Source organism: Pseudophryne corroboree, chromosome 10 (genome assembly GCF_028390025.1).
Source record: "Pseudophryne corroboree isolate aPseCor3 chromosome 10, aPseCor3.hap2, whole genome shotgun sequence".
NCBI lineage: Eukaryota > Metazoa > Chordata > Amphibia > Anura > Myobatrachidae > Pseudophryne > Pseudophryne corroboree.
This window is the reverse complement of record NC_086453.1, coordinates 33863449-33886531: the sequence shown is the minus strand read 5'-3', so window position 1 is coordinate 33886531 and position 23083 is coordinate 33863449. Positions and strand designations below refer to the sequence as shown.

At 44.2% G+C, this 23083-nt stretch overlaps 1 protein-coding gene across 4 annotated transcripts in view; it reads left to right on the top strand.

Moving 5' to 3' along the window:
• LOC134965898 (phospholipase A2 inhibitor and Ly6/PLAUR domain-containing protein-like) overlaps window positions 1-23083 on the top strand; it is a 205921-nt gene that overhangs the window by 181349 nt on the left and 1489 nt on the right. The window lies entirely within an intron of this gene.

Genomic DNA, 23083 nt, shown 5'->3' with positions numbered 1-23083 from the left:
TACAGTGACATCCTAAATCTTAATATCAGCAACTGGACTGGCAGTGCTCCTCCCAGCACTTGTAGGGGGCCGTGCAAATGGTGGTAGAAGCCTCCTCTTCCCATACAGTCTTGGGAAGGTCAGGCCTAGACATCGCAACCGCAGACACACTTGGACTCTCCTTGGGGATTTATGATATCTCTGACCGCACAGTTGTTTTTTTCTGTGCTTCAACAAGCTTTATTTTTTTAGTTTATCAAGAGGTAGGAGGGCTTCCATCTTCATGAGAAGCTGAACCACTAGTCATGAACATAGGCCAAGGCATTAGCATCTCCTTGCCACTTTGTGCCGCGAATGGCATATTGCCAATTTTATGTTTCTTATCAGATGATATCATTTTTTTTTTTTGTTAGTCATTTTTGATTCTTGGATTTTACATGCCATCTGTGACATTGGGCAATGGCCTTAGCAGATGACGTTGATGGAATTGCATTGTCAATGTCATGACTGGTGGCAGCAGCAACTTCAGCACTAGTACTATGAACTGGAAGTGGTTCCTGATATTTCAATTTTTTCTCCTCCAAATTTTTATAATCCATGTCACAGGACAGCACTCTTTTATTATTACAGCACCTAAAACAGTGTCCCTTTATTTCTCTATCGTCCTAAGTGGATGCTGGGGTTCCTGAAAGGACCATGGGGAATAGCGGCTCCGCAGGAGACAGGGCACAAAAAAGTAAAGCTTTACTAGGTCAGGTGGTGTGCACTGGCTCCTCCCCCTATGACCCTCCTCCAGACTCCTGTTAGATTTTGTGCCCGAACGAGAAGGGTGCAATCTAGGTGGCTCTCCTAAAGAGCTGCTTAGAGAAAGTTTAGTTTAGGTTTTTTTCTTTACAGTGAGTCCTGCTGGCAACAGGATCACTGCAACGTGGGACTTAGGGGGAAAGTAGTAAACTCACCTGCATGCAGAGTGGATTTGCTGCTTGGCTACTGGACACCATTAGCTCCAGAGGGATCGAACACAGGCCCAGCCGTGGAGTCCGGTCCCGGAGCCGCGCCGCCGACCCCCTTGCAGATGCTGAAGCGTGAAGAGGTCCGGAAACCGGCGGCTGAAGACTCCTCAGTCTTCATAAGGTAGCGCACAGCACTGCAGCTGTGCGCCATTTTCCTCTCAGCACACTTCACTGGGCAGTCACTGAGGGTGCAGAGCGCTGGGGGGGGGCGCTCTGAGAGGCAAAAATAAACCTTATACAAGGCTAAAAATACCTCACATATAGCCCATAGGGGCTATATGGAGATATTTAACCCCTGCCTGACTGGAAAAATAGCGGGAGAAGAACCCGCCGAAAAAGGGGCGGGGCCTATCTCCTCAGCACACGGCGCCATTTTCTGTCACAGCTCCGCTGGTCAGGACGGCTCCCAGGTCTCTCCCCTGCACTGCACTACAGAAACAGGGTAAAACACAGAGGGGGGGCACATTAATGGCTATATATATATATATTATATATTAAAGCAGCTATAAGGGAGCACTTAATATAAGGATATCCCTTGTATATATAGCGCTTTGTGGTGTGTGCTGGCAGACTCTCCCTCTGTCTCCCCAAAAGGGCTAGTGGGTCCTGTCTTCATTAGAGCATTCCCTGTGAGTTTGCGGTGTGTGTCGGTACGGGGTGTCGACATGTATGAGGACGATATTGGTGTGGAGGCGGAGCAATTGCCAAATATGCAGATGTCACCCCCCAGGGGGTCGACACCAGAATGGATGCCTTTATTTGTGGAATTACGTGATGGTTTATCTTCCCTTAAACAGTCAGTTGAGGACATGAGGCGGCCGGACAATCAATTAATGCCTGTCCAGGCGCCTCAAACACCGTCAGGGGCTGTAAAACGCCCTTTGCCTCAGTCGGTCGACACAGACCCAGACACAGGCACTGATTCCAGTGACGACGGTAGAAATTCAAACGTATTTTCCAGTAGGGCCACACGTTATATGATTTTGGCAATGAAGGAGACGTTACATTTAGCTGATACTACAGATACCGTAAAACAGGGTATTATGTATGGTGTGAAAAAACTACAAACAGTTTTTCCTGAATCAGAAGAATTAAATGACGTGTGTGATGAAGCGTGGGTTGCTCCTGATAAAAAGTTGATAATTTCAAAAAAGTTATTGGCATTATACCCTTTCCCGCCAGAGGTTAGGGCGCGCTGGGAAACACCCCCTAAGGTGGACAAGGCGCTCACACGCTTATCTAAACAAGTGGCGTTACCCTCTCCTGAGACGGCCGCACTTAAGGATCCATCAGATAGAAAGATGGAAGTTATTCAAAAGAATATATACACACATGCAGGTGTTATACTACGACCAGCTATAGCAACTGCCTGGATGTGCAGTGCTGGAGTAGTTTGGTCAGAATCCCTGATTGAAAATATTGATACCCTAGATAGGGACAATGTTTTACTGTCGTTAGAACAAATAAAGGATGCATTTATCTATATGCGTGATGCACAGAGGGATATTTGCACACTGGCATCTCGGGTGAGTGCTATGTCCATTTCAGCCAGAAGAGCCTTATGGACACGACAGTGGACAGGCGATGCGGATTCAAAACGTCACATGGAGGTTTTGCCGTATAAAGGGGAGGAGTTATTTGGAGTTGGTCTATCAGACTTGGTGGCCACGGCTACTGCCGGGAAATCCACTTTTTTACCTCAAGTCACTCCCCAACAGAGAAAGGCACCGACCTTTCAACCGCAGCCTTTTCGCTCCTACAAAAATAAGAGAGCAAAGGGTTTGTCGTACCTGCCACGAGGCAGAGGAAGAGGGAAGAGACACCAACAGGCAGCTCCTTCCCAGGAACAGAAGCCCTCCCCGGCTCCTGCAAAAACCTCAGCATGACGCTGGGGCCTCTCAAGCGGACTCGGGGACAGTGGGCGGCCGTCTCAAAAATTACAGCGCGCAGTGGGCTCACTCGCAGGTAGACCCCTGGATCCTGCAGATAATATCTCAGGGGTACAGGTTGGAATTAGAGACGGATCCTCCTCATCGTTTCCTGAAGTCTGCTTTACCAACCGTCTCTTCCGAAAGGGAGAGGGTGTTGGAAGCCATTCACAAGCTGTACGCTCAGCAGGTGATAGTCAAAGTACCCCTATTACAACAAGGAAAGGGGTATTATTCCACTCTATTTGTGGTACCGAAGCCGGATGGCTCGGTAAGGCCTATTCTAAATCTGAAGTCCTTGAACCTCTACATAAAAAAGTTCAAGTTCAAGATGGAGTCACTCAGAGCAGTGATAGCGAACCTGGAAGAAGGGGACTTTATGGTATCCTTGGACATCAAGGATGCGTATCTACACGTTCCGATTTACCCCGCACACCAGGGGTACCTCAGGTTCATTGTTCAAAACTGTCACTATCAGTTTCAGACGCTGCCGTTCGGATTGTCCACGGCGCCTCGGGTCTTTACCAAGGTAATGGCCGAGATGATGATTCTTCTTCGAAGAAAAGGCGTATTAGTTATCCCATACTTGGACGATCTCCTAATAAGGGCAAGGTCCAGAGAACAGCTGGAGACAGCTTTAGCACTATCTCAAGAGGTGCTAAGACAACACGGGTGGATTCTGAATATTCCAAAATCCCATTTAATCCCGACAACTCGTCTGCTGTTCCTAGGAATGATTCTGGACACGGTTCAGAAAAAGGTTTTCCTTCCAGAGGAAAAAGCCAAGGAGTTATCCGATCTGGTCAGGAACCTCCTAAAACCAGGAAAGGTGTCAGTACATCAATGCACAAGAGTCCTGGGAAAAATGGTGGCTTCTTACGAAGCAATTCCATTCGGCAGATTCCATGCAAGAATATTCCAAAGGGATCTGTTGGACAAATGGTCAGGGTCGCATCTGCAGATGCACCTGCGAATAACCCTGTCACCAAAGACAAGGGTGTCACTTCTGTGGTGGTTGCAGAAGGCTCACCTATTAGAAGGCCGCAGATTCGGCATTCAGGATTGGATCCTGGTGACCACGGACGCCAGCCTGAGAGGCTGGGGAGCAGTCACACAAGGAAGAAACTTCCAGGGAGTATGGACGAGTCTGGAAAAGTCTCTTCACATAAACATTCTGGAACTAAGAGCAATCTACAATGCTCTAAGCCAGGCGGAACTTCTCCTGAAAGGAAAGCCGGTGTTGATTCAGTCGGACAACATCACGGCGGTCGCCCATGTAAACAGGCAGGGCGGCACAAGAAGCAGGAGTGCAATGGCAGAAGCTGCCAAGATTCTTCGCTGGGCGGAGAATCACGTGATAGCACTGTCAGCAGTGTTCATCCCGGGCGTGGACAACTGGGAAGCAGACTTCCTCAGCAGACACGATCTTCATCCGGGAGAGTGGGGTCTACATCCAGAAGTCTTCAACATGTTAATAGACCGTTGGGAAAGACCAATTGTAGACATGATGGCGTCTCGCCTCAACAAGAAACTGGACAAATATTGCGCCAGGTCAAGAGATCCACAGGCAATAGCTGTGGACGCACTGGTAACTCTTTGGGTGTACCAGTCAGTGTATGTGTTTCCTCCTCTGCCGCTCATACCAAAGGTATTGAAGATCATACGGCAAAGAAGAGTAAGAACAATACTAGTGGTTCCGGATTGGCCGAGAAGGACTTGGTATCCGGAACTTCAAGAGATGCTCACGGACGAACCGTGGCCTCTACCTCTGAGAAGGGACCTGCTACAGCAGGGTCCCTGTCTTTTTCAAGACTTACCGCGGCTGCGTTTGACGGCATGGCGGTTGAACGCCAGATCCTAAAAGGGAAAGGCATTCCAGAAGAAGTCATTCCTACCTTGATTAAGGCACGGAAGGAAGTCACCGTGAAACATTATCACCGCATTTGGCGAAAATATGTAGCGTGGTGCGAGGATCGGAGTGTTCCGACGGAGGAATTCCAACTGGGTCGTTTCCTACATTTCCTGCAATCAGGATTATCTATGGGTCTCAAATTGGGATCCATTAAGGTTCAAATTTCGGCCCTGTCAATATTCTTCCAAAAAGAATTGGCCTCTGTCCCTGAGGTCCAGACTTTTGTCAAGGGAGTACTGCATATACAGCCTCCTGTGGTGCCTCCGGTGGCACCGTGGGATCTAAATGTAGTTTTAGATTTCCTCAAATCCCATTGGTTTGAACCATTGAAAAAGGTGGATTTGAAATATCTCACATTGAAAGTGACTATGTTACTAGCCCTGGCCTCTGCCAGGAGAGTATCTGAATTGGCGGCTTTATCTTATAAAAGTCCTTATCTAATCTTCCATTCGGATAGGGCAGAACTGCGGACTCGTCCGCATTTTCTCCCTAAAGTGGTATCAGCATTTCATCTGAACCAACCTATTGTGGTGCCTGCGGCCACTAGCGACTTGGAGGACTCCAAGTTGTTGGACGTTGTCAGAGCCTTAAAAATATACATTTCAAGGACGGCTGGAGTCAGAAAATCTGACTCGCTGTTTATATTGTATGCACCCAACAAGTTGGGCGCACCTGCTTCTAAGCAGTCGATTGCTCGTTGGATTTGTAACACAATTCAACTTGCACATTCTGTGGCAGGCCTGCCACAGCCTAAAACTGTAAAAGCCCACTCCACAAGGAAGGTGGGCTCATCTTGGGCGGCTGCCCGAGGGGTCTCGGCATTACAACTCTGCCGAGCAGCTACGTGGTCGGGGGAGAACACGTTTGTAAAATTTTACAAATTTGATACCCTGGCAAAGGAGGACCTGGAGTTCTCTCATTCGGTGCTGCAGAGTCATCCGCACTCTCCCGCCCGTTTGGGAGCTTTGGTATAATCCCCATGGTCCTTTCAGGAACCCCAGCATCCACTTAGGACGATAGAGAAAATAAGAATTTACTTACCGATAATTCTATTTCTCGGAGTCCGTAGTGGATGCTGGGCGCCCATCCCAAGTGCGGATTATCTGCAATACTTGTACATAGTTATTGTTAACTAATTCGGGTTATTGTTAAGGAGCCATCTTTAAGAGGCCCTTTCTGTTATCATACTGTTAACTGGGTTTAGATCACAAGTTGTACGGTGTGATTGGTGTGGCTGGTATGAGTCTTACCCGGGATTCAAAATGCCTCCCTTATTGTGTATGCTCGTCCGGGCACAGTACCTAACTGGAGTCTGGAGGAGGGTCATAGGGGGAGGAGCCAGTGCACACCACCTGACCTAGTAAAGCTTTACTTTTTTGTGCCCTGTCTCCTGCGGAGCCGCTATTCCCCATGGTCCTTTCAGGAACCCCAGCATCCACTACGGACTCCGAGAAATAGAATTATCGGTAAGTAAATTCTTATTTTTCACAGCACCCCTGTATTTTTACAGCATACACAACAGGGCCAGTGTACATTTATTTTCACAGCACCCCTGTATTTTTACAGCACACAGGACAGGGCCAGTGTAAACTTGTTTTCACAGCACCACTGTATTTTTACAGCATACAGGACAGGGCCAGTGTACCATTATTTTCACAGCACCCCTGTAATTTTACAGCACACAAGACAGGGCCAGTATACCTTTATTTTAACAACAGCACCCCTGCATTTTTACAACATACAGGACAGGGTCAGTGACATTTATTTTTACAGCACACCTGTAATTTTTACAGCATACAAGACAGGGCAAGTGTACATTTATTTTCACAGCACCCTATCATTTTACAGCATACAAGACAGGGCCAGTGTACATTTATTTTAAAAACAGAACCCCTATATTTTTACAGCATACAGGACAGGCCAGTGTACATTTATTTTAACAATAGGAACCCTGTATTTGTACAACTTACAGGACAGTGCCAGTGTACATTTATTTTCACAGCAACCCTGTATATTTAGAGAATATAAGACAGGGCCAATGTACATTTATTTTCATAGCACCCCTGTGATTTTACAGCATACAAGACAGGGCCAGTGTACCTTTATTTTAAAAACAGCACCCCTGTATTTTTACAACATACAAGATAGGGCCAGTGTATATTTATTTTCAGAGCACCCCTGTAATTTTACAGCATACAAGACAGGGCCAGTGTACCTTTAATTTCACAGCACCCCTGTAAGTTTTACAGCATACAAGACAGGGCCATGTACATTTATTTTCCCAGCACCCCTGTATTTTTACAGCATACAAGACAGGGCCAGTGTACCTTTATTTTAACAACAGCACACCTGCATTTTTACAACATACAGGACAGGGCCAGTGTACATTTATTTTCACAGCAACCCTGTATATTTACAGCATACAAGACAGGGCCAGTGTACATTTATTTTCACAGCACCCTTTAATTTTTAGAGCATACAAGACAGGGCCAGTGTACATTTATTTTCACAGCACCAATGTAATTTTACAGCATAAAAGACAAGGCAAGTGTACTGTTACGATTCCTGTACTCCAGACTGGAGAAGATCTTATGGCAGAGATCTGAGAACAGGAATGAAATACAGGTTGTGGGAGCTGGAGAGCCTAGTAACCCCTGGCGCCCTAACTCCGTTGTCTCGCCCGTGTTATCAGAAATCCCCTGCGAGACTATGGTTGCTTGAGCCCATGGCAGCCGCGTTCGAAGGGCGGATTATGTCTGCCCAACCCCAATGCCCCCGCAGGTCTTAATGGGAGACAAGGGGAAGTCCGAGACAGGGTGATAACAAGGGGCCCTCTGACTAAGCAACCAAGCCAGGGGTTACAAGCTAACTTAACTAAATCAAAAGGTATGTGCGGACTAGCCGCCAGGGAAAAGGACAACCAAGGATCCACGGATCCGACACTCCTATCCGGCACCGCTGGACACCAGAGTGGATCTTGTGGAAGCGGAATCCTCCGCAAAGCTCCAGAACTCAAAATAAACACAATAATAAATAGTAGCGGACAAGCCGCAACACACGGCTGCGCCACGACTCACGAACACCACCAGATGTTAAAGGTGCTCGGTCAGACTCCAGGTACAGATGGTAACTTCCGAGTACTGGATCACTGAGAACAGGAACAAACGAACAGACCGGGACTGGGAACTCTCTCTGCAGCAGAATCAGGCAAACAGGAAGCTATCACCGGCGTCTGTGAGGAGTCCTGGGAGTGCTTTTAACAGAGAGTCTTCCAATCAGCTGTTTGGAGGCTGATTGGATTAAATGCCATGCAGCTGACAAGCTGCATGGCCAGGGAAACAGATGAGTGATGATTACAACATGCCGTGCAGCTGCATGCTACACAGCCAGGAACCAGTGATGATATAAACTTAGACCCAGCAACGGGGAACACGATCCGACAGTGGCGTCCCCGTTGCTAGGCGCCGGCCGCACTGACGAGCGGACCCTCGGCGCCTAACAGTCCCCCCCCCCCTTGAGGAGGGGTCAAGGAACCCCTAAATCCGGGTTTCTGAGGAAATTCTTGAAAAAATGCCCTTTTGAGCCTTGGGGCATGAAGGTCCTCATCTAGGACCCACGACCTTTCCTCAGGACCATAACCTTTCCAATGCACCAAAAAATAAAGCCGACCCCGGGACAGCTTGGAATCGAGAACCTTCTCAACCACGAACTCCTGCTGACCCTGTACATTAACTGGTGATCTCCCCTGAGGTTTTTTACGAGGAAATCTGCTAGATGAAACATATGGTTTGAGCAAAGAGCAATGGAAGGTATTTCCGATTCGTAACGTTTTTGGTAGCTGTAACCGGAAAGCAACTGGATTGACTTTTTTGATAATGAGAAATGGTCCAATAAATCTAGGACCCAATCTGGCTGAGGTTTGTCGAAGTTTGATATTGCGAGTCGACAGCCACACCCTGTCTCCTACTCTAAAAGTGCACGGCCGCCGGAACCTGTCCGAAAAATCTTTTTCCTTGAAAGCTGCTTTTCTGAGAGCTATGTGCACTTTTTTCCAAATAAGTTTAAGATGAGAGGTCAGGGCCAGAGAGGAGACAGAGGAATGTTGGAAAAATGAATTAGCTCTGGGGTGGAAACCAAAAACTGCAAAAAATGGAGACACATTGGTGGAGGAATGACAGGCATTATTATAAGCAAACTCTGCCAATGGAAGAAACTCAGACCAGTCATTTTGGAGTTTGGCCGAGTACAAACGCAAATATTGTTTTAAGGATTGGTTTACTCGCTCAGTCTGTCCATTTGATTGTGGATGATAACCGGAGGTTAATGATAATTTCATTTTTAACGAAGCACAAAAAGACTTCCAAAACTGTGCAATGAATTGTGGACCCCTGTCAGAAACAATATCAGTGGGTAACCCATGGAGTCTGAAAACATGACGGAGGAACAAGACTGCCAATCCCTGGGCAGATGGCAATCGGGGAAGACCAATAAAATGAGCCATCTTACTAAAACGGTCCACTACCACCCATATGACTGTGCATCCAGCTGACAGGGGGAGATCCACCACAAAATCCATGGAGATATGCGACCATGGTCTAAGAGGAACATTCAATGGCATAAGTTGACCAATAGGCAAAGAACGGGGAACTTTATGCTGTGCACAGACCTGACACGAAAAAACAAACTCTTTAATGTCTTTAGAAAGACCAGGCCACCACACTGAGCGGGATACCAATTCAAAAGTTTTAGCGACTCCCAGATGCCCTGCAACTTTGCTATCATGAAATTCCTCCAAAACAGTTGCTCTCAAAAACTCAGGAACAAAAAGACGACCAGCAGGAGTATTTCCCGGAGCTTGATGTTGAAGCAGCTTCAATTGAGAAAAAACATCCTGTGTGAGACCTGCCTGAATGACTGAAGGCGGAAGTATGAGAGTAACAGGACTGTTGTCTTGAGCGGGAAGAAAACTGCGTGAGAGGGCATCTGCCTTGGTATTCTTGGAACCAGGTCTGAAGGTGATAATGAATTTGAAACGAGTGAAAAATAAAGCCCAACGAGCCTGTCGGGCATTCAGTCGCTTAGCTGATTCAATGTATTGAAGATTTTTGTGATCTGTCAAAACAGAAATGGTATGGGTCGCTCCTTCAAGCCAATGTCTCCACTCCTCAAAAGCCCATTTAATAGCCAGCAACTCCCGATTACCAACATCGTAGTTGGATTCAGCAGATGAGAATTTCCTGGACATAAAGGCACAAGGATGTAACTCAAGGGAATCTGGATCCTTCTGAGAAAGGATAGCCCCTACACCAACCTCCGAGGCATCTACCTCAACGATGAAAGGCAATTCTGGGTTGGGATGTCTAAGGACAGGGGCTGAGACAAAGGCTTGTTTCAAGGCCTGAAAAGATACTTTAGCTTCACATGACCAATTGGTAGGATCTGCTCCCTTCTTAGTGAGTGCCACAATGGGAGCAACTATGTCAGAGAAAGAGTGAATAAACCTTCTGTAGTAGTTCGCAAACCCTAAAAAGCGCTGAATTGCTTTTAAGTTGGTGGGTTGCGCCCAACTCAGGATGGCTTGGAGCTTCTTAGGTTCCATTCGGAATCCCCGAGGGGAAATAATGTACCCTAAAAAGGATACCTCCGTGACGTGAAATTCACACTTCTCCGGTTTGGCATACAAGTGATTTTCACGTAATTTCTTAAGTACCTGACGCACCTGGGTAACATGTTGTTCTATAGAGTCAGAATAAATCAAAATGTCGTCTAAATAGACCACAACGAATCTTCCCAGAAACTCACGGAGCACATCATTAATGAGATCCTGAAAGACTGCCGGAGCGTTAGATAGGCCGAAAGGCATGACCAGATACTCATAGTGACCTGATTGAGTACTGAATGCCGTTTTCCACTCATCCCCCGATCTGATTCTAATGAGATTATATGCTCCTCTCAGGTCAATCTTAGAAAAAATAACAGCCGAACGTAGCTGATCAAAGAGGACAGAGATCAGAGGCAGAGGGTAAGTATTCTTTACTGAGATTTTATTCAGGGCTCGAAAGTCAATGCAGGGTCTGAGGGAACCATCCTTCTTCTCTACAAAGAAAAAACCTGCACTTAAAGGGGATTTAGATGGCCTGATAAACCCTTTCTCAAGACTTTCTTTCACATACTCATTCATGGCCACAGTTTCAGGACCAGACAATGCATATAACCTTCCTTTAGGCAACGTGGCACCAGGAATTAACTCAATGGTACAATCATAAGGCCTATGGGGAGGCAAAATATCCGCATTGCCCTTGGAAAACACATCCAAAAAATATTGGTACTCTCCAGGAATATGTGCGGACCTGGCAGCAGCTACTCGGATAGGAAGTGTAATACATTCTTTATCACAGATGGTACTCCATTGTAGAATCTCCCCAGACTGCCAATCTATGATGGGATTATGAAAGGCCAGCCAAGGGTGACCCAGAACCACAGGAACTGCTGGACAATGGGTAAGAAAAAACTCAATCTTTTCAGAATGTAGAGCTCCCACCGAGAGCAAAACAGGAGGTGTACATAGAGAAATAACCCCATTGGATAAGGGACTCCCATCTAAAGCATGCATGGTGATACACCTACTTAAGGTTAACTGAGGAATACCTAAGGCCTTGGCCCATGTTAAGTCCATAAAGTTTCCTGCAGCCCCACTGTCCACAAAAGCAGAGACCGAGGAACAGAGGCTGTCATAAGAAACTTTAGCAGGAACCAATAGTGAATTATTTGAGGAGATGAGCTGTAGACCAAAGTGAACCCCCTCACTATTCACTTGGTCAGGAAGTTTCCCGACTTGTTTGGGCAACTACGGGCAAAATGTCCCTTACCTCCGCAGTACAAACACAGACCAGAATTTTGCCTCCTGGTTCTTTCTTCCGGAGACAATTTGGAGAGACCAATCTGCATAGGCTCCTCCATGTCTATCGGAACGGAAGAAACACAGGGAAAAGAAACTACAGATGCCCCTTTCTCAGTCCTCCGCTCTCTGAGCCGACGATCTATTTTAATAGAGAGCTCCATGAGTTTATCAAGGTTCTCAGGAGCGGGATACTGAAGGAGGCTGTCTTTTATAGATTCAGATAAGCCGAGGCGAAACTGACTGCGCAGGGCAGGATCATTCCAGCCACAGTCGTTCGACCAACGGCGAAACTCCGTACAATAATTCTCTGCAGGATTCCTACCCTGTCTTAGAGCACACAACTGACTTTCTGCGGATGCCTCTCTATCAGGGTCGTCATACAATAGCCCTAAAGATTTCAAAAAAGCGTCTACAGACGATAAGGCCGGATCGTCTGTCTTTAAACCAAAAGCCCAGGTCTGAGGATCCCCCTGAAGCAGAGAAATTATAATTCCAACCCGCTGAGCCTCCGTACCTGAGGAAACTGGTCTTAAACGAAAATACAGTTTACAAGACTCTTTAAAATTAAAAAACTGTTTTCTATCCCCAGAAAAACGGTCAGGCAGATGCATTTTTGGTTCAGGGATGACCCTCGGGGAAGTCCGTAACAGATCTTCCTGTGAGCTCACCCGGAGGGACAGATCCTGAACCATCTGGGTAAGTTCCTGAATCTGACTAACCAAAAACTGGCCAGGATTTGGCCCAACACCGGTGGAATTCATGAGGCCGACAAAATTCTCCCTACTGGATAAGTGAAAAAATTAACTCCTGTTGACATTTTTTCTTTTGTCTGGCCGGTGATAATGTTACGATTCCTGTACTCCAGACTGGAGAAGATCTTATGGCAGAGATCTGAGTACAGGAATGAAATACAGGTTGTGGGAGCTGGAGAGCCTAGTAACCCCTGGCGCCCTAACTCCGTTGTCTCGCCCGTGTTATCAGAAATCCCCTGCGAGACTATGGTTGCTTGAGCCCATGGCAGCCGCGTTCGAAGGGCGGATTATGTCTGCCCAACCCCGATGCCCCCGCAGGTCTTAATGGGAGACAAGGGGAAGTCCGAGACAGGGTGATAACAAGGGGCCCTCTGACTAAGCAACCAAGCCAGGGGTTACAAGCTAACTTAACTAAATCAAAAGGTATGTGCGGACTAGCCGCCAGGGAAAAGGACAACCAAGGATCCACGGATCCGACACTCCTATCCGGCACCGCTGGACACCAGAGTGGATCTTGTGGAAGCGGAATCCTCCGCAAAGCTCCAGAACTCAAAATAAACACAATAATAAATAGTAGCGGACAAGCCGCAACACACGGCTGCGCCGCGACTCACGAACACCACCAGATGTTAAAGGTGCTCGGTCAGACTCCAGGTACAGATGGTAACTTCCGAGTACTGGATCACTGAGAACAGGAACAAACGAACAGACCGGGACTGGGAACTCTCTCTGCAGCAGAATCAGGCAAACAGGAAGCTATCACCGGCGTCTGTGAGGAGTCCTGGGAGTGCTTTTAACAGAGAGTCTTCCAATCAGCTGTTTGGAGGCTGATTGGATTAAATGCCATGCAGCTGACAAGCTGCATGGCCAGGGAAACAGATGAGTGATGATTACAACATGCCGTGCAGCTGCATGCTACACAGCCAGGAACCAGTGATGATATAAACTTAGACCCAGCAACGGGGAACACGATCCGACAGTGGCGTCCCCGTTGCTAGGCGCCGGCCGCACTGACGAGCGGACCCTCGGCGCCTAACATGTACCTTTATTTTAAAACCAGAACCCCTGAATTTTTACAACATACAAGACAGGGCCAGTGTACATTTATTTTCACAGCACCCCTGTATTTTTACAGCATACAAGACAGGGCCAGTGTACATTTATTTTCACAACACCCCTATCATTTTACACCATACAAGACAGGGCCAGTGTACATTTATAATCAAAGCACCCCTGTAATTTTACAGCATAAAAGACAGGGCCAGTGTACCTTTATTTTAACAACAGCAACCTGTATTTTTACAACATAGAAGATAGGGCCAGTGTACATTTATTTTCACAGTATCCCTGCATTTTTACAACATACAAGACAGGGCCAGTGTACATTTATTTTCACAGCACCCCTGTATTTATACAGCATACAGGACAGGGCCAGTATATATTTATTTTCAGAGCACCCCTGTAATTTTACAGCATACAAGACAGGGCCAGTGTACCTTTAATTTCACAGCACCCCTGTAAGTTTTACAGCATACAAGACAGGGCCAAGTACATTTATTTTCCCAGCACCCCTGTAATTTAACAGCATACAAGACAGGGCCAGTGTACCCTTTAATTTCACAGCACCCCTGTAATTTTACAGCAAACAAGACAGAGCTATTGTACCTTTATTTTAACAACAGCACACCTGCATTTTTACAACATACAGGACAGGGCCAGTGTACATTTATTTTCACAGCACCCCTGTATTTTTACAACATGCATGATAGGGCCGGTGTACATTTATTTTCACAGCACCCCTTTTTTTTTACAGCATACAGGACAGGGCCAGTGTAGCTTTATTTTAACAACAGCACCCCTATATTTGTACAACATACAGGACAGGGCCAGTGTACATTTATTTTCACAGCACCTTATAATTTTACAGCATACAAGGGCCAGTGTACCTTTATTTTAACAAAAGCACCACTGAATATTTACAACATACAGGACAGGGCCAGTGTATATTTATTTTCACTGCACCCCTGTACTTTTACAGCATACAGGACAGGGTCAGTGTACATTTATATTTACAGCACCCCTGTATTTTAACCGCATACAAGACAGGGTCAGTGTACATTTATTTTCACAGCACCCTTTAATTTTACAGCATACAAGAAAGGGCCAGTGTACCATTTTTTAACAACAGCACCACTATATTTTTACAACATAAAAGACAAGGCCAGTGTACGTTTATTTTCACAGCACCCCTGTAATTCTACAGCATACAAGACAGGGCCTATGTGCATTTATTTTCACAGCAGCCTATGATTTTACAGCATACAAGGGACAGTGTACCATTATTTTAACAATAGCACCCCTATATTTTTACAACATAAAAGACAAGGCCAGTGTACATTTATTTTCAAAGCACCCCTGTAATTTTACAGCATAAAAGACACGGCCAGTGTACCTTTATTTTAACAACAGCACCGCTGTATTTGTACAACATACAGGACAGGGCCAGTGTACATTTATTTTCATAGCACCCCTGTAATTTTACAGCATATGAGACAGGGCCAGTGTACCTTTATTTTAACAGCACCCCTCTATTTTTACAACATACTAGACAGGGCCAGTGTACATTTATTTTCACAGCACCCCTGTATTTTTACAGCATACAAGACAGGGCCAGTGTACATTTATTTTCACAGCACCCCTGTTTATTTTACAGCATACAGGACAGGGCCAGTGTACATTTATTTTCACAGCACCCCTGTAATTTACAGCATACAAGACAAGGCCAGTGTACCTTTATTTTAACAACAGCACCTCTGTATTTTTATAACATACATGACAGGGCCAGTGTACATTTATTTTCACAGCACCCCTGTTTTTTTCAGCATACAAGACAGCGCCTGTGTACATTTATTTTCACAGCACCCCTGTAATTTTACTGCATAAAAAACAGGGCCAGTGTACTGTTAATTTCACAGCACCCCTTTTATTTTACAGCATGCAATATAGGGCCAGTGTACCTTTATTTTAACAACAGCACCCCTGTATTTTTACAACATACAGGACAGGGCCAGTGTACATTTATTTTCACAGCACCCCTGTATTTTTACAGCATATAAGACAGGGCCAGTGTACATTTATTTTCATAGCACCCCTGTATTTTTACAGTACACAGGACAGGCCCAGTGTACATTTATTGTCACAGCACCACTGTATTTTTACAGCATGCAGGACAGGCCCAGTGTACAATTATTTTCACAGCACCCCTGTAATTAAACAGCACAAAATACAGAGCTAGTATACCTTTATTTTAAGAACAGCACCCCTGCATTTTACAACATACAGGACAGGGCCAGTGCACATTTATTTTTACAGCACACCTGTAATTTTTACAGCATACAAGACAGTGCCAGTGTACCTTTATTTTAACAACAGCACCCCTGTATTTTTACAGCATACAAGACAGGGCCAGTGTACATTTATTTTCACTGCACCCCTGTAATTTTACAGCATAAAAGACAGGGCCAGTGTACCTTTATTTCAACAACAGCACCCCTATATTTGTACAACATACAGGACAGGGCCAGTGTACATTTATTTTCACAGCACCTTATAATTTTACAGCATACAAGGGCCAGTGTACCATTATTTTAACAAAAGCACCCCTATATTTTTAAAACATAAAAGACAATCCCAGTGTACATTTATTTTCGCAGCACCCTATAAATTTACATCATACAAGAAAGGGCCAATGTACCATTATTTTAACAACAGCACCCCTGTATTTGTACAACATACAGGACAGGGACAGTGTACATTTATTTTCACAGCACCCCTGTAATTATACAGCATATGTGACATGGCCAGTGTACCTTTATTTTAACAACAGCACCCCTGTATTTTTACAACATACAAGGTAGGGCCAGTGTACATTTATTTTCACAGCACCCCTGTATTTTTACAACATACAGGACAGAGCCAGTGTACATTTATTTTCCCAGCAACCCTGTATTTTTACAGCATACAAGACAAGGCCAGAGTAAATTTATTTTCCCAGCACCCCTGTATTTTTACAGCATACAGGACAGGGCTAGTGCATATTTATTTTCACAGCACCCCTGTAATTTTACACCATACAAGAGAGGGGCAGTGTACCTTTAATTTCAGAGCACCCCTGTAATTTTATAGCAAACAAGACAGGGCCAGTGTAGCTTTATTTTAACAGCACCCCTGAATTTTTACAGCATACAAGACAGGGCCAGTGTACATTTCTTTTCACATCACTCTTGTAATTTTACATAATAGAAGACAGGGCCAGTGTACCTTTATTTTAACAAAAGCACCACTGAATATTTACAATATACAGGACAGGGCCAGTGTATATTTATTTTCACTGCACCCCTGTACTTTTACAGCATACAGGACAGGGTCAGTGTACATTTATATTTACAGCACCCCTGTATTTTAACCGCATGCAAGACAGGGCCAGTGTACATTTATTTTCACAGCACCCTTTAATTTTACAGCATACAAGAAAGGGCCAGTGTACCATTTTTTAACAACAGCACCCCTATATTTTTACAACATAAAAGACAAGGCCAGTGTACGTTTATTTTCACAGCACCCCTGTAATTCTACAGCATACAAGACAGGGCCTATGTGCATTTATTTTCACAGCAGCCTATGATTTTACAGCATACAAGGGACAGTGTACCATTATTTTAACAATAGCACCCCTATATTTTTACAACATAAAAGACAAGGCCAGTGTACATTTATTTTCAAAGCACCCCTGTAATTTTACAGCATAAAAGACACGGCCAGTGTACCTTTATTTTAACAACAGCACCCCTGTATTTGTACAACATACAGGACACGGCCAGTGTACATTTATTTTCATAGCACCCCTGTAATTTTACAGCATTTGAGACAGGGCCAGTGTACCTTTATTTTAACAGCACCCCTCTATTTTTACAACATACTAGACAGGGCCAGTGTACATTTATTTTCACAGCACCCCTGTATTTTTACAGCATACAAGACAGGGCCAGTGTACATTTATTTTCACAGCACCCCTGTTTATTTTGCAGCATACAGGACAGGGCCAGTGTACATTTATTTTCACAGCACCCCTGTAATTTTACAGCATACAAGACAAGGCCAGTGTACCTTTATTTTAACAACAGCACCTCTGTATTTTTATAACATACATGACAGGGCCAGTGTACATTTATTTTCACAGCACCCCTGTTTTTTTCAGCATACAAGACAGCGCCTGTGTACATTTATTTTCACAGCACCCGTGTAATTTTACTGCATAAAAAACAGGGCCAGTGTACCTTTAATTTCATAGCACCCCTTTAATTTTACAGCATGCAATATAGGGCCAGTGTACCTTTATTTTAACAACAGCACCCCTGTACAACATACAGGACAGGGCCAGTGTACATTTATTTTCACAGCACCCCTGTATTTTTACAGCATATAAGACAGGGCCAGTGTACATTTATTTTCATAGCACCCCTGTATTTTTACAACATACAAGATAGGGCCAGCGTACATTTATTTTCACAGCACCCCTGTATTTTTACAACATACAGGACAGAGCCAGTGTACATTTATTTTCCCAACACCCCTGTATTTTTACAGCATACAGGACAGGACCAGTGTATATTTATTTTTACAGCACCCCTGTAATTTTACAGCATACAAGACAGGGCCAGTGTACCTTTAATTTCACAGTACCCCTGTAATTTTACAGCATACAAGACAGGGCCAGTGCACCTTTATTTTAACAGCAGCACACCTGCATTTTTACAGCATACAGGACAGGGCCAGTGTACACTTATTTTCACAGCATCCCTGTATTTTTACAGCATACAAGACAGGGCCAGTGTACCTTTATTTTAACAACAGCACCCCTATATTTTTACAACATACAGGACAGGGCAGTTTACTTTTATTTTCACAGCACCCCTGTTTTTTTTACATCATACAGGACATGGCCAGTGTACCTTTATTTTTAACAACAGCACCCCTGTAGTTTTTTTTAGCATACAGGACAGGGCCAGTGTACATTTATTTTCACAGCACCCCTGTAATTTTACAGCATACAAGACAGGGCCAGTGTACCTTTACAACACCCCTTTATTTTTTACAGCATACAGGACATTGCCCCTTTACAACACAGTGATAGGACAGCAACACCCATGTACATCTGCAGCACCCTTAACAGCACAGTACACCACAGTGACAGGACAGCAACACCCATGTACATCTGCAGCACCCCTAACAGCACAGGATACCACTGTGACAGGACAGCACCCCTAAACTTCACACACTGACCCCACCCGACGCCACCACCCACAGAGAGACAGAGGTCTGTCTCCCCCACTCTTCAAGTCTGGAGTGAAAATGGTGGTGATGCCCAGTTCTTTACATGGAATCCAAAACCCGCGATAATTCAACAGCGGAATGATGATGTTTTGCCTCGTTCTGGGATCCGGGTCTGCTGAGAAGTCCCAAGCTGTACTCTGTTCCCGGCTCAGATCTTCAAGTTCAGGGGGGGTTGGATCTTGGAGATCCGAACCCGCTCATCTCTACTGCAAACTCATCTACCCCCACTCCTCACCCTCACCAATCCCAGACCACTGCAAACTCGGACCCTATAACATTTCTCCAATGAACTTGTTAGTGTAGCATGATTTTGGTCACATAAACCATACATTAACCATTACCTCCCAGCTGGATTTATTGTTATGCCTCATTGCTTTCCTAAAAATTACAGTCAGCTAATTATTGGGCATCACTCTTATTTTAGGAGTTTACAAACTGAAGTACTTAACCAATTGCATTATGGGCCTAATTCAGAGTTGATCGCAGCAGCAAATTTGTTAGCAGTTGGGCAAAACCATGTGCACTGCAGAGGGGGCAGATGTAATATGTGCAGAGAGAGTTAGATTTGGGCGGGGTGTGTTCAAACTGAAATATAAATTGCAGTGTAAAAATAAAGCAGCCAGTATTTACCCTGCACAGAAACAAAATTACCCACCCAAATCTAACTCTCTCTGCACATGTTATATCTGCCACACCTGCAGTACACGTGGGGGTAATTCCAAGTTGATCGCAGCAGGAAATTTTTTAGCAGTTGGGCAAAACCATGTGCAGTGCAGGGGAGGCAGATATAACATGTGCAGAGAGAGTTAGGGTGTGTACACACGGTGAGATCCCTGCTATGTTCGATTTTGACTATGCGATTTCCCCTGAACTCCCCCAAAGCCCAGATAGCACAGATTTTGACTATCTGTGCTTGAGATTTTGTCTATGTACGATGCCAATTTTGACTATACTTTGTACTAGATTGTACACTAGATAGTCAAGATTGACTTGCCTGCACAGTCTATCTAGCCTTACGATACCGACCCCACGGGAGCGCGCCTCGGGATCGAATCTTTATCGCAAGCTGCCTAGCACCATGAGATATGCACTAACTTTTCATAAGATTTTGACTATATAGTCAAAATCTCACAGATTTATCTCACCGTGTGTACACACCCTTAGATTTGGGTGTGAAATAAAGCAGCCAGTATTTACCCTGCACAGAAACAAAATAACCCACCCAAATCTAACTCTCTCTGCAAATGTTATATCTGCTTCCCCTGCAGTGCACATGGTTTTGGCCATCTGCTAAAAAATTTCCTGCTGCGATCAACTTGGAATTACCCCCATGGTTTTGCCCAACTGCTAATAAATTTGCTGCTGCGATCAACTCTGGATTACCCCTGATATCTCACATTGTATGTGGTCTGGTTTAGACTTCCTAAGGCCGGAGACTTACAGACTTTGAAATACTTGTATTTATTAGCATTTGAGAAAATACTTGTAACATTTGCATGTATTTTGTAGCATCCAGGTGCAGTACATTTTGTTGGCTTTGTGTTGTGGTTCTCCAAAGATTACTTGTTCCATTCAAAACTATTGTAGTAATCCACATTAAATACATTATGTCAGTGGATTGACCTCCAAAACAAATGCAAGTGTTAGTTAGTAAAGAGGTTTTAAATGCCATTTACACATCAGTGGATTCCAACGGACAAAATCAATTAGTCATGAAAATACCCATTCCCATGGGTTAACGTGGTCAGGTGCAATTTTGTTTGCATTTGTTAACTTGTGTTGACTCTCCGTATGAATTAACTATTTAAGGTACATTTTTTAATTTAAGATTTGGTTCAGAACTGCTGGGACACCCTATCTCCTTTAATGCTAAATAAGTCTCAGAGAAGTATTTAATTAGCATAATTTTGGCAATAATGACATGTCCTTTTTTGGGGTGTGGTATGGCTGACCGGCAGTCAGCATACTAACGCAGGGATCCCAGCAGCGGAATCCCTGCGGGGGGGGAGGCAGCAAGGCCCTTGCATGCTTGGTGGTCGCCACAGGTTCTATTCCCACTCTGTGGGTGTTGTGGAAAGTCGGCATGCCGACTGTCGGGATAGTGAGGGGGTGGGATGTAGGGTGAGGTTATGTGACCGTCGGTCTCCTGACACTGGTCACATGGATACATCCCCCTTTTTTGGGATGATATTATGCAAAATACAGAATAATGGGTTAAATTATGTGGGGCAGGTATATGGGGGTTTTGTATAAATGGAACAAGTGCTTTTAATTTACAGCTGGGAATTTCAGGTGTTGTTTGGCAACTCTTTCATAATTCATAATTTTAGCAAAGCTTGAACAGAGATACAATTGTGAGAGATAGTGTAACTACCAATCGGCTCCTGCCACTTTTGAAACACAGTCTGTAAAATATAAGGTAGAAGCTGATTAGCTAGTAGTTTATCTCTCACTATTTCATTCCTCTCCAAAATCACATAGACAAAAAAAATACTTTACAGGCATTTCCTATTTAATCCTGCATTCCCGACATGCATATATTTAATGAATTATGAAGGTTTCATGATGTGAGTTTGCTTTTGCAATCTCACATCCAATTGAATTGACCCCTAAAAGAAACCATATCGTCCACTGGTTCCACATTCAAATTGATTCAAATTCATGACTAAAAAAAAAAATCACATGGAAAATATATATTTAAATAATATATTAATTTGTGAGATCCAATATAGATTAACAAATCTCAATGTTAAAATGGCTCATTCTGAGATGAGTTGACTAACCCAGGTAAAATAATCTTAAAATACTGTATCCTGGGATAAATTTTAAACACAAAAACAAATCACTAAACTAATGCTGGCCTTTAGTTAATAAGACCTACAGTAGATACCTAGTTTTATTACTAATCATCTAAAAGAACTCTTTTTCTTTTAAATAATGTAGATATTGTGTAATGTAGCTTGGATAACTGTAACTAGTAGATTTTATTTGTTGCAAAACTGGTATGAAATTAGATCCTTAGCAAATTTGTACCCTGTTACATTTCCACCCCAGTCTCTGCTTCCTGGAATTCATGGAAGTAACTCATAGGGTGGTATCATATTAGCTGTGGTAATTTAAAGCGGCTTATTGGTTCACCGTGCAGAGCCGGCCATAGGCATAGGCAACCTAGGCAATTGCCTAGGGGCATCAGCAGCTTCTGCTAATTAAAATTATATGCGGCATGCCTATATTCTGTGTGTAGCATTTCATATGCAGATACAGTCACAGTCTCACACAGTATATAGGCATGCTGCATATCATTTTAATCAGCAGAAGCTGCTTGTGCATCCTAGCCACATAGCAATGCAAATAAGATGCATTTTCATAAAAAAAGGTGCCCGACGTTTGCATTGAGGCAAGATTTATGAGGACACATCTGTATCCAAGCAGAGGCAGAGGTCACAGTGTTAGTGGAAGTGTGAGTGCTGTGTGCATGTGAGTGGGTTGGTTGTGCAGTAGTGTTCGGAATATGTGTAAGGAGCATTATGTGTGTCATGTAAAAATGCATTAATAATGTGCAACAAATGTGTAAGGGGCACTATGTGTGTCATTATGTGTATAAGGGCATTAATAATGGGAGGCATATGTGTAACAGGGTACTACTGTATGTGTGTCATTATGTGTTTAGGGGCACTAATAATGTGCAGCAAATGTGTAGGGGGCACTATGTGTGTCATTATGTGTATAAGGGCATTAATAATGTGCGGCATATGTGTAAGGGACATTATGTGTAAAAGGGCATTAATAAAGGTTGTCATAATGTGTAAGGCGCATTATGTTTATAAGGACATTAATAAGGTGTCTCATGTGTAAGGGGCATTACTGTGTGGAATGTGTGTAAATGCATTACTAATGTGTGGCATTATGTGTATAAGGTGCTCTACTGTGTGGCGTTGCGTATAGAAAGGGCACTATCGTATCATCTGATGTGAATAAAGAGCAATAGGATGTGGTGTAATTTGAATAAGGAGCAATTCAGTGTGATGTAATGTGAATAAGGGGCTCTACTGTGAGGAGTAACGTTTATAAGGTAAAGTGATACTACTGTGGGATGTAATATGAATTATGGACACTATCACATGATCATATGTGAATAAAGTTGCAGTACTGTGTGGTGTAATTGGAATTGGGGTTATTGTGTGGCCATGCCCCTTGCCAGCAAA